This window comes from Bufo gargarizans, chromosome 8, assembly GCF_014858855.1.
Source record: "Bufo gargarizans isolate SCDJY-AF-19 chromosome 8, ASM1485885v1, whole genome shotgun sequence".
NCBI classification, from domain to species: domain Eukaryota; kingdom Metazoa; phylum Chordata; class Amphibia; order Anura; family Bufonidae; genus Bufo; species Bufo gargarizans.
Window position 1 is genome coordinate 25,440,023 of NC_058087.1, and position 9,546 is coordinate 25,449,568.

The following is a 9,546-nucleotide window of genomic DNA, read 5'->3' on the forward strand; positions in this document are numbered from 1 at the left end:
ACTAAATATGGTACCTTGGTTTTCAAGTAGTACTCTATCAGGTGATTACTGCAGCCTCTGCAACCAGTTTATGGTGAGAGTTAAGCTAAGTTATAAAAGTATATTCTTTGTTTCTTTTTTTAAAGACAATACACAAAAAGACAATTACCGTACCTTTTTGTAAAACCTGAAGCAACACTAAGCCCAAGTAGTAAGGGTGAAGATTTTGAAACATCATTAATCATTGGCAAGTCTGTAGTTACATATCTGGCAGGTGGTTAGCCACTTTAATTGCTAGTATTGATTACAGGTCATTTATATCAGAATTCCACTGCTAAATGTGGTTCCTTGGTGGTCACAATATACTCTGTCTGGTGATCACTGCAGCCTCTGCAGCCAGTTGATATTGAGAGGTAAGCTAAGGTATAAAAGCATGTCCTTTTTTTTTAAAGGTTATACCAAAATTGCCAATTAACTTTTTGAAAACCTAAAGCTAGACAAAGCCCAAGTAATAAGGGTTAAAGATTCAGAGCCATTGTTAATCATTGGCAAATCTGCTGCCTTCATCAATGTGTCACACAGAGATAAATGCTGCACTTAAATGTCTATGCTTATGTAAGTCATGTGGCAGACCCCTCGCTGTACCGATATATATGGGTTCTTCTCCTGGGAATAAAAACAGATTAGGAGAAGTAATTCAAAGGGTTTTTTCAGAGTTGACGGAAATATAACGCCAGTTTTTATAGCAACCTTTCTGGCTGAACTGCTTTTCAGCAAAGGCCAGCGTGGGACGGCAATTTTTTACATGCTCGGTGTGACACTTTCAATGCTAAAACCACTTATTGCAATATGCCAGCACCTAAAATAAAGGGACGGAAAAAGAGGCAAGCCAAGAAAATGACCATGCAGGGCTGAGACGGATGGGCATTTTGTATACATGTTGGGCAGGCAGCCTAAACCTGTCAAAGTATTTTCAGATTTTTGCTAAACTTTTTGACTCTTCACTCACGTTTTCCCCAGCACCTTCTTTACCATCAGCCTCTTCATACAATCCTAAAGCGACTTAGTAAAAACCCGACTGGTCCTGACACTCGCTGGAGAGGAGGATATTTCGGGAGCGCGCTCTGTGATTCTCTGGCACAGGCTGATATTACAGTAACAATGAATACTGATGTGACTTGGTTATTATGTCGAAGGTTCCTGCCTCAGTAGGTGACACCGATGGTGTGAAGACCATGTTTACTGTCATGTACAATCACCCTCACCGTGCTGCTGATTATAAGTGACTGCTGCGACAAACGAGGTTTCAAGGCCACCTCAGGAAGTGAAATGACATGTTTTTTGTCAACGTTGCAAATTGCTCGTTGACAACTTTCCATCATTTGTGTCCTTAATAACCTCATTAGGAGCCGCTTTGATGAGAAGATGTTCTTGTGTCAATGCCGAGGGCCTAACGTGTACTGCAGTGAGGAGCAGCACAATAAACTGGAGGTGTGGGGGAAAGATATTAAGAAAGACAAACATCTTAAAACTTAGAGAAGAGACTGTAACAATTTGTTTAATATAGTCTGTAGCTTGAAGAGGAAGTGGATCAGTGGTTACGTACACCAACTCAGAAAACCTGTAACTGGTTACGAGATCTGATGTGTGGGAGGTTTGGTCGGGGTCAAGGCAATGTGTAAGGATAAAATAAACTGTAGTCATCATGCACTTAGAGTTGTCTGGGAGTGTTTGACGCACATAGTGCGGTTGGGATCCTTTCTAAGTTTTGCTATGGTGCCCTATGTGACCTGTGTACACCCCTGCCATACAGGGCAATATCCACAGTCCGGTCATTGGGATATTGCAGGCAGAACAGATTCCAATATTTGGAGGGCGGTTTACATTATGGGCACCTTTTGCCACATAAGACACCAGTATTATAAATGGCACATGGTATGCCGGGTGCCCACTACAGATATTACATTGGGGGACCTTGAGCTTTAGACTACGCCCTTGATCATGGCTTAAACTTCTAAATTCCTTTTTTTAATGTGACCACAGTCTCGGGCTGCGGTCTGGTTGGTATTTGTCTGTGAAGATGCATCACCTTCTGGCACCCTGCAATTTACCTTAAATGAAAACCAGACAATGGCCGACCTCAGTGCATGTCTAATGAAAAAAACTGCCTCCGAGAAGAGAATATTCTCAGAATAATCTGCAAGGACAAATACATAAAAAAATAAGGGAAAAAGAATCCTGCATTCTACAGAAATGAAATTTTTTACCTTGTACAGAACGGCTGCCACTTGTAGAGAAGAAGATTCTGGTCCCCGCACAAAAAGAAACAATGTCTGTATTATGTCAAATACTCAGAGAAGACAGTGATACAATGTTACCACATCTCTGTGACTCCACCGCAGGGCCAAACTGAGCCATCACCCCCTAAAGGGGTTCTGTCACCAGAAATACCTAAATTAAACTGGCTGACATCAGCGATGTGCTATTGTCAGATGAACCTAACTAGCCTATTCCTAGTTTTACTCCATGAATGTAACTATTATAATATGCAAATTAGCCTCTAGGAGAGGGGGGGGGGGGGGCGTTGTTCCTGATTGACAGGGCCAGGCAGCGTTCGCATCCTCCTGCCAGCCCTGAGTGCATGGAAAATATTGCGCTTGCGCCATGCCGTTCAGCACAGGCACAGTAAGGAAGTCGGCAGAAAAGTGAGCGTCCTTCCTTCACTATGCCTGCGCTAAATACTGAACGGCACGGCGCAGGCGCGATATTTACCATGCACTCAGGGCCGTGCAGGAGGATGCGAACACTGCCTGTCAATCAAGACTTGGAGGGAGGTGACAGAGGTGGGAGAACGGAGCCTCTAGGAGCAGGAACAATGCCCCGCCCCCCCTGCTCCTAGAGGCTAATTTGCATATTATAAAAGTAACATTTATGGAGAAAAACTAGGAATAGGCTAGTTAGGTTCAGCTGACATTAGCACATCGCTTTTTATCAGACAGGAGTAACCTGACAATGGTAAGTCTTCACTGCTCTGGACCATCAGAGACCTTCCTTTTACCCCTTCATTGTGTAGGCATTGTATGGTGGTATTACTAGGACACTGAATGGCAGTTTTACTTGGGCACTGAATGGCACAACTGTGTTTGAAATATATGGCAGAGTCATTCTGGGTACTACATGGTAGCGGTATTTAACTACTGTATGGAGTTATTATTAAACCATTATGCAGCGGTATTATTTGAGCAGTATTGTAGGAGCATGATATTACTTGGCATTGTATGGCCATATTTAGGCAAAAACAGTCCTTAAAGGGGTTGTCCGAGTTATGGAAAAAAAAGATATAGCACTGTAAATCTGATGGTCAGCGATATATAACTAAGCTAAGCAGGTTTTAGGCAAATATATATATATTTCCGCATTTCCCTGGTTTTCTTCTGGCCCTTTGTTTACATGCAATAAAAACAAATCTCTGCCCCTCCCCCTGCTCTGCAAAGGGAGTGAATACAAGTGCTGCCCTGAGTGACATGTCTGCCTGCTGGGAGACTCTGCAGCATGTTGTATGTGTAGAACTACAAGTCCCAGCTGTATAATGACACTGCTAAGGGAGTGAATACAAGTGCTGCCCTGAGTGACATGTCTGCCTGCTGGGAGACTCTGCAGCATGTTGTATGTGTAGGATTACAAGTCCCAGCTGTATAATGACACTGCTAAGGGAGTGAATACAAGTGCTGCCCTGGGTGACATGTCTGCCTGCTGGGAGACTCTGCAGCATGTTGTATGTGTAGAACTACAAGTCCCAGCTGTATAATGACACTGCTAAAGCTACTTTCACACTAGTGTCACGGACCTCTGGCAGGCTGTTCCGTCAGGTGAACAGCCTGTTGATTCCGTCCTGCCACTAGTGACCGTATGCCCCCGGACTGCCCGCTCCGTCCCCATTAACTATAATGGGGGCAGTGCGGAGTTCCGGCGGAGGCACCCCAGCGCACGGCGAGAGGCTGTCGGAATAAATGTCGGACATGTCGTAGCGACAGTCCGGGGGCTCACGGTCACTAGCGGCAGGACGGATCCGACAGGCTGTTCACCCGACGGAACAGCCTGCCGGGGGTCCGTGCCGCCAGTGTGAAAGTAGCCTAAGGGAGTAAATACAAGTGCTGCCCTGAGTGACATGTCTGCCTGCTGGGAGACTCAGCAGCATGTTGTATGTGTAGAACTACAAGTCCTAGCTGTACAATGACACTGCTAATACACACAGGATCTTTCCCCTACCTCTTTCAGCTCCTGTGCCCAGCATTTGTCTCCTCACTGCCTGCAGCTACACAGTAAACACTTCAGCCCTGAGTCTGTGCAGCTGAAGGGGTTAAGAATCCTGGGAGAGAGCAATAAGCAGCAGCAGCAGTGCAGGGGGGCGTGGCCAGCACAGTGACGTCTCTACAGATCTCTCAGGCTTGTGCATGAACATTATCAGAGCAGGGAGAGAAGCTGACATCACAGGTCATGTGACCCTCAGGGAAATCTGAGAAACCAGCTACTGGCGATAAAGTGAGTTAATTGGAAAGCTGTTACATTTGCTTAGTTAGAAACATAGAAAGAATAAAAAGATAACTCGGACAACCCCTTTAACTTTAAAATATTTTGCAGATAGATACTATAGACCCTCACATCTGCCGCCCCTATATAATCACAAAAACAATACGTAATACAATAAATGTGGGAGAATCAGGCGATGCACGCTGTGTGGGCGTTTATGTAGGAGGCCATTAAGGACATAATCCATTCAAAACCAGTAAACTGTAATCATTTCTTTGTTCTGCGCGCAATTCTTTATCACTTTCTTCTTCAGGTGTTCCAAGAGAACTTACTTTTTGCAGTTATTATTGACTCTGGCTCCTTCCCTACAAAGTTTGAAACTCATTTTGCTGCATGTTATCAGTTGAGTTCAAGCTGTGAGGGGATCAGTTACTTACAAAAGTAGCAAGTGTTCTCCTAAAGTGAACCCATCAAGTCATAGTCCTATCTGTGGGCAGCATCTCCTAGAGCAGGAGGAGCCGAGCAGATTGATACATTGTGGGCAAACATTTGATGTATTTTTTTATTTTAATTCCTGTTTTTTCTATACTTAAGAGTCCAGTGGGCGGTCCTACCCAGAGAGTGACCCTTTCTTGTGTGAGTATGCAAACAAATATAGCTGTCAATCACTAAGTAAGACCGCCCACTGGACTCCTAAGCCCAGAATGAGCAGAAATTAAAATGAACAAAGTACAGGTTATACTGAATTTTTGTCAATCTGCTTGGCTCCTCTTTCTCTAATCTGCCTGCAGATTAGACAACATGTTCAACGTGACAGGTACTTTTTTACATTTTTATCAATTATTATTTGACATTCTTTGTCATGGTGACTCAATGCATCAGAGATGACTGCACACAAAGTTACACTAGGTAGAGCTGTTGAGTACTGCACTATATGTGCTTGCAAGGACATAAGCTCCTGGGCCCTAATGCATAGGCCCAATGTCCACCACTAGCCATTTACCATTTAAAGGGGGTTTTCTGACTTTCTCATACTAACGATCTATGCTCTGGATAGGTCATCAGTATCTGAGTGGTGTGGATCAGACACCCAGCTGATCGTCAGGGATCCCGGGCGCCGGACCTGCAACAGGCTGCCCCCCAGGGCCGATTGTGTCCCAGGATTTTAGGAAATGCCAAGTGGTGATGTGGCCTTAATAGTTCTGTGTGTCACGGTGCACCTACCTGGATAACATTGCTCCCTAGGGTTAGGCTCCGCAGCATTCAAAGGAGCTGTGGTTGGAGGAATAAGCAGAGTCCAGACTTGATAAAATTAGACAGTTTTACTTGAATAAACTTGTATCCAGACAATATTTGATCTTTTTCTGGCTCCATTAAGTTTTGGAGTGTACTTGCGGGGCAGCTCGGACACTTTGGTTTGCCTTTCTCTGCTGTACTAATCTATGGCTTCGGTCTGATATCTGGACTTTTCATCAGTTCTGGTACCTTTGAGTGGGGTGCCTTTGGCCATTGACCCCCTTGTAATACTTAGTCTATATTCTGCAAGGAGTTGTGGTGCTCTATGAGCTGCTTCCCCTGGAAGACTCCTACTGCAGGACGGGGAGAGCTCCCTGCACTGCTCCATGTCTCCTCTCCTTTCAACTCACTCAGAACAGGCAAGACACCCCTCCCCTTGGAAGATCTGGGCAAACCCACTCCTCCAAGGAGGAGGAGAGAATGGAAATGGCTAGTTCTATTCTACCTGTAGCTCACTGCTAGACACACTGCCACCTGTTGGTAAACCAGGCACAGTGCATGAAGTACAATAAATGACAGTTACGTAGCACCTTCTGAACAGACCTGGAAACAAAATGCGTAGTGGTGTCGCACATTGGTGAGACATTAAAGACAGTAGCAGGTTGTAGGGATGGTAGTCCCTGCTCTGGGGTACTACAGACCCCCACATATCAGATACTGGTGACCTAATCAGAGAATAGCTCATCAGTATAAAAAAGTCAAAATAAAACCTTTAATACTGGTGTTTTCTTATGTGGTTTGTCTTTGGGCCTTTCAGTGAGGCCCCATGCACACGGCCGTGTTTCACGGCCGTGTGCGGGCCGTGGAACCGCGGCCTGGATCCCTCCTGAGAGCAGGAGCGCACGGCGTCATTGGTTGCTATGACGCCGTGCGCTCCCTGCTGCCGGCACAGTACAGTAATACACTGGTATAGATCATACCAGTGTATTACTGTATTGCGGCGGCAGCAGGGAGCGCACGGCGTCATAGCAACCAGTGACGCCGTGCGCTCCTGCTCTCAGGAGGGATCCAGGCCGCGGTTCCACGGCCTGCACATGGCCGTGTGCATGGGGCCTGACCAGGTTGTCTTCTTCTTCTGCCCCCATATACCCACACCCCTGCATGCTTGAATGTATGCAGTTTGAGTTGTGCTACTCATAAAAAGGCTCACTTTTAACAGCACTCCATGTGGACAGATAGGGTATTCCAAGTAAAATATGAATCATTTTATTGCGCATACATTATAATTATTGTAAAAAACCATTATAATACTTAGGGCAAAGCAAGATAAAGTCATTATAAAAGTAGAAATATAATAAAAAAAAGCACCCTTTCCATTCCAATGAACACAATCATAGGAGAATATGGTTGCAGACAATCATACAGAAATCACCTGTTAGCTCTAATGGGACCTGGTGGCAAGTGTTCAATTTCTCTGCAGTGCCCCAAAAGGACAAACAAAGTATTACACAGTTTCCATTGACTAGGCTGTCTGTGTAATGCATGCACGCCCTGGGTCCTCCAACGATAGAGACTCTCTTTCTAGCTCTTTCAGTAGACGGATTTTTAGGACAGACAGAGGTCGTTCTGTCTACTCTGACTTTAAAAAAAAAGGACATTCCAGACATGCAAGGAAATACTGGATCCTTTTAAGTGCTCACACCCTAATCAAAAGCATCTTATAAACCTCCTCAAGTAGCTAATTCCACACATTCATTATAAACTATTATGTTCAGTGAGTGGAGTGGCTCCCCGGCGACAGCGAAGGTCATTTTTATTGCACTTTCAAAAAATGAATTATTACTTGTATTAATGATGCTGGTGACGCTGCGGTGGAGGGAAGACAGTCTGATCGTAAAATGTCACAATACTTAGGTTAACCGCATAAATATGTTTTTACAGCAGCCGATACACCGGACCGCGGGTCACAGGATGAGCCGTTCATTACAACATGCACAGGACTGATCTCCATATAAAAGAGAGAAAATTCAGCCGCAAAGTATAAGAGCATTCATACATTGCAATCCTGATAATCTGGCACCGCGGCGCTAGGTTAGGGTGATGCAGGACTACAAACTCTGAAATGGCGGTCTACAGGTGGGGTCTCCATAGCTCTAGTCATATTTCACAGCTCTGTTATAGGTTAGACTTCCAGGGTAGCTGCCTATAGGGGGCACTAAAGACACAGTCGTCTTCCTTCGGGAGGAGAGCTAATTTGCATATTGTTCCCAGGGTGTATTGCCTGCATGACGGCCTGCTCCAGAGGGATTGATTTCTGCAAGGAAAACCGGTACTCCGAAGACAGGGCCGGTTTTAGACAAAATGTGGCCCTGGGCAAAATCAAAAGTCGGGCCCCAAATCTTATAATAATGAGCTAACAACACAGTCACATCCCGTCGATTCCGTAAATGAAAGCAAATATGTGAATATCTGTGTTCCCGGCCTCCACTCTCCAGGTCAGTACAATTAAGGTGATACCACATTTATATCGATTTTCTTGTGTTTTAAAAACATTTTTCTTTTCATCGTCATATTCTGACCGCCCCAAACTTTTTTTTATAGTTATGTCTACAACGCTGTGACAGGGTTCAGGTAGAAGGAGGGGGGAGAGGAGCACTATGGGGGCATTTATTGAGGGCAGTATTTAGGGGTATTTTATATTGGCACATTATGGGGGCACTATGGGGACATTAGCTCAACTGGGGGCATTAAAAGGGGGTATTTTTTGTACTGTCACATTATAAGGAGAATTATTACTAATAGGGGGCATTATGGTGGGCTTTATTCCTACTGGGGGTCTAAGGGGAACATGATTACTAGTATGGGCACTATGGGAGCATTATTACTTCTGGTGCACAGTGGGGACATGTTGTAATACTGCTCCTACAGTGCCCACTGCCATGTGTGCTCTAGCAGAGAATTATTACTGTTTGTGGGCCTTTTGGCAGCACTATTACTGTGGGGGCACCTTGGCACAGTATCAGCTTACCACAATTATTTTTGGGGGACGTTATGTTTACACTATTAGTGTCGGGGGCACTATTTGCTGGGCGCAGTTATTTTAAGGCACTGTGTGCCAATTATTATTGAAGGGCACCATCTACATGGTACTACTATTATCAGGGGGTTTATCTGTTTCTGCAGTATAATATTGGGGAGCACAGCGGCACAGTATTGGGGGTGGTATGATGATTTGTCCAGAAGATGGGAGGATGATGGAAAAGTAGTAAACTAAGATTTTTTTTGTCAAACTGCAGAGAAAAGAAATGGCTGAAAAATTGTGATCTGGTCTGAAGAAAGAGAACATCTACATCAGAGAGACGTCACTGGATGTAAGAGGTATGGGGCTGTATTACCCTGTATGTTCTGTAGTGATATATGTAATGCTAGGAGGGAAAGGGTTAGGTTGAGAATTTGGTATGGGTGGGAGGTGGGGGGGATGCTTTTTAAATTTTCACCTCAGACAGCGCCCCCTTCACTCTGCAAGTATCATGCGCCCTGTACCACCTCGCAGTACAGCAATGCAGCGGGCGGCTTAAAAGACAGGAGGAGCTCCTGAGTCCCGGTTCCGTCGCTCCTGCATATTTAATTAGCTGTCTGAGACACTGCAGTTTAGACTGCTGCTTTTCAGCTGTCCGTCCGCTCGCTTCCACGGACATTCAGCTGAACAGCAGCACTGAAGCAGGAAGCCCATTAGATGATGGGGGCCCTGGGCAATTGCCTAGTTTGCCCCTCCCTTCCTAAGGGTCCATTCACACATCC

At 45.1% G+C, this 9,546-nt stretch overlaps 1 long non-coding RNA gene across 1 annotated transcript; it reads left to right on the forward strand.

The window, feature by feature from the left end:
• The first annotated feature begins 4,474 nt into the window (after positions 1–4,474).
• LOC122945705 lies at positions 4,475–9,098 on the forward strand. The gene is made up of 3 exons (XR_006391135.1): positions 4,475–4,521; positions 8,017–8,240; positions 9,042–9,098. It is a non-coding gene; the product is annotated as an uncharacterized LOC122945705 (long non-coding RNA).
• The last annotated feature ends 448 nt before the right edge of the window (positions 9,099–9,546 follow it).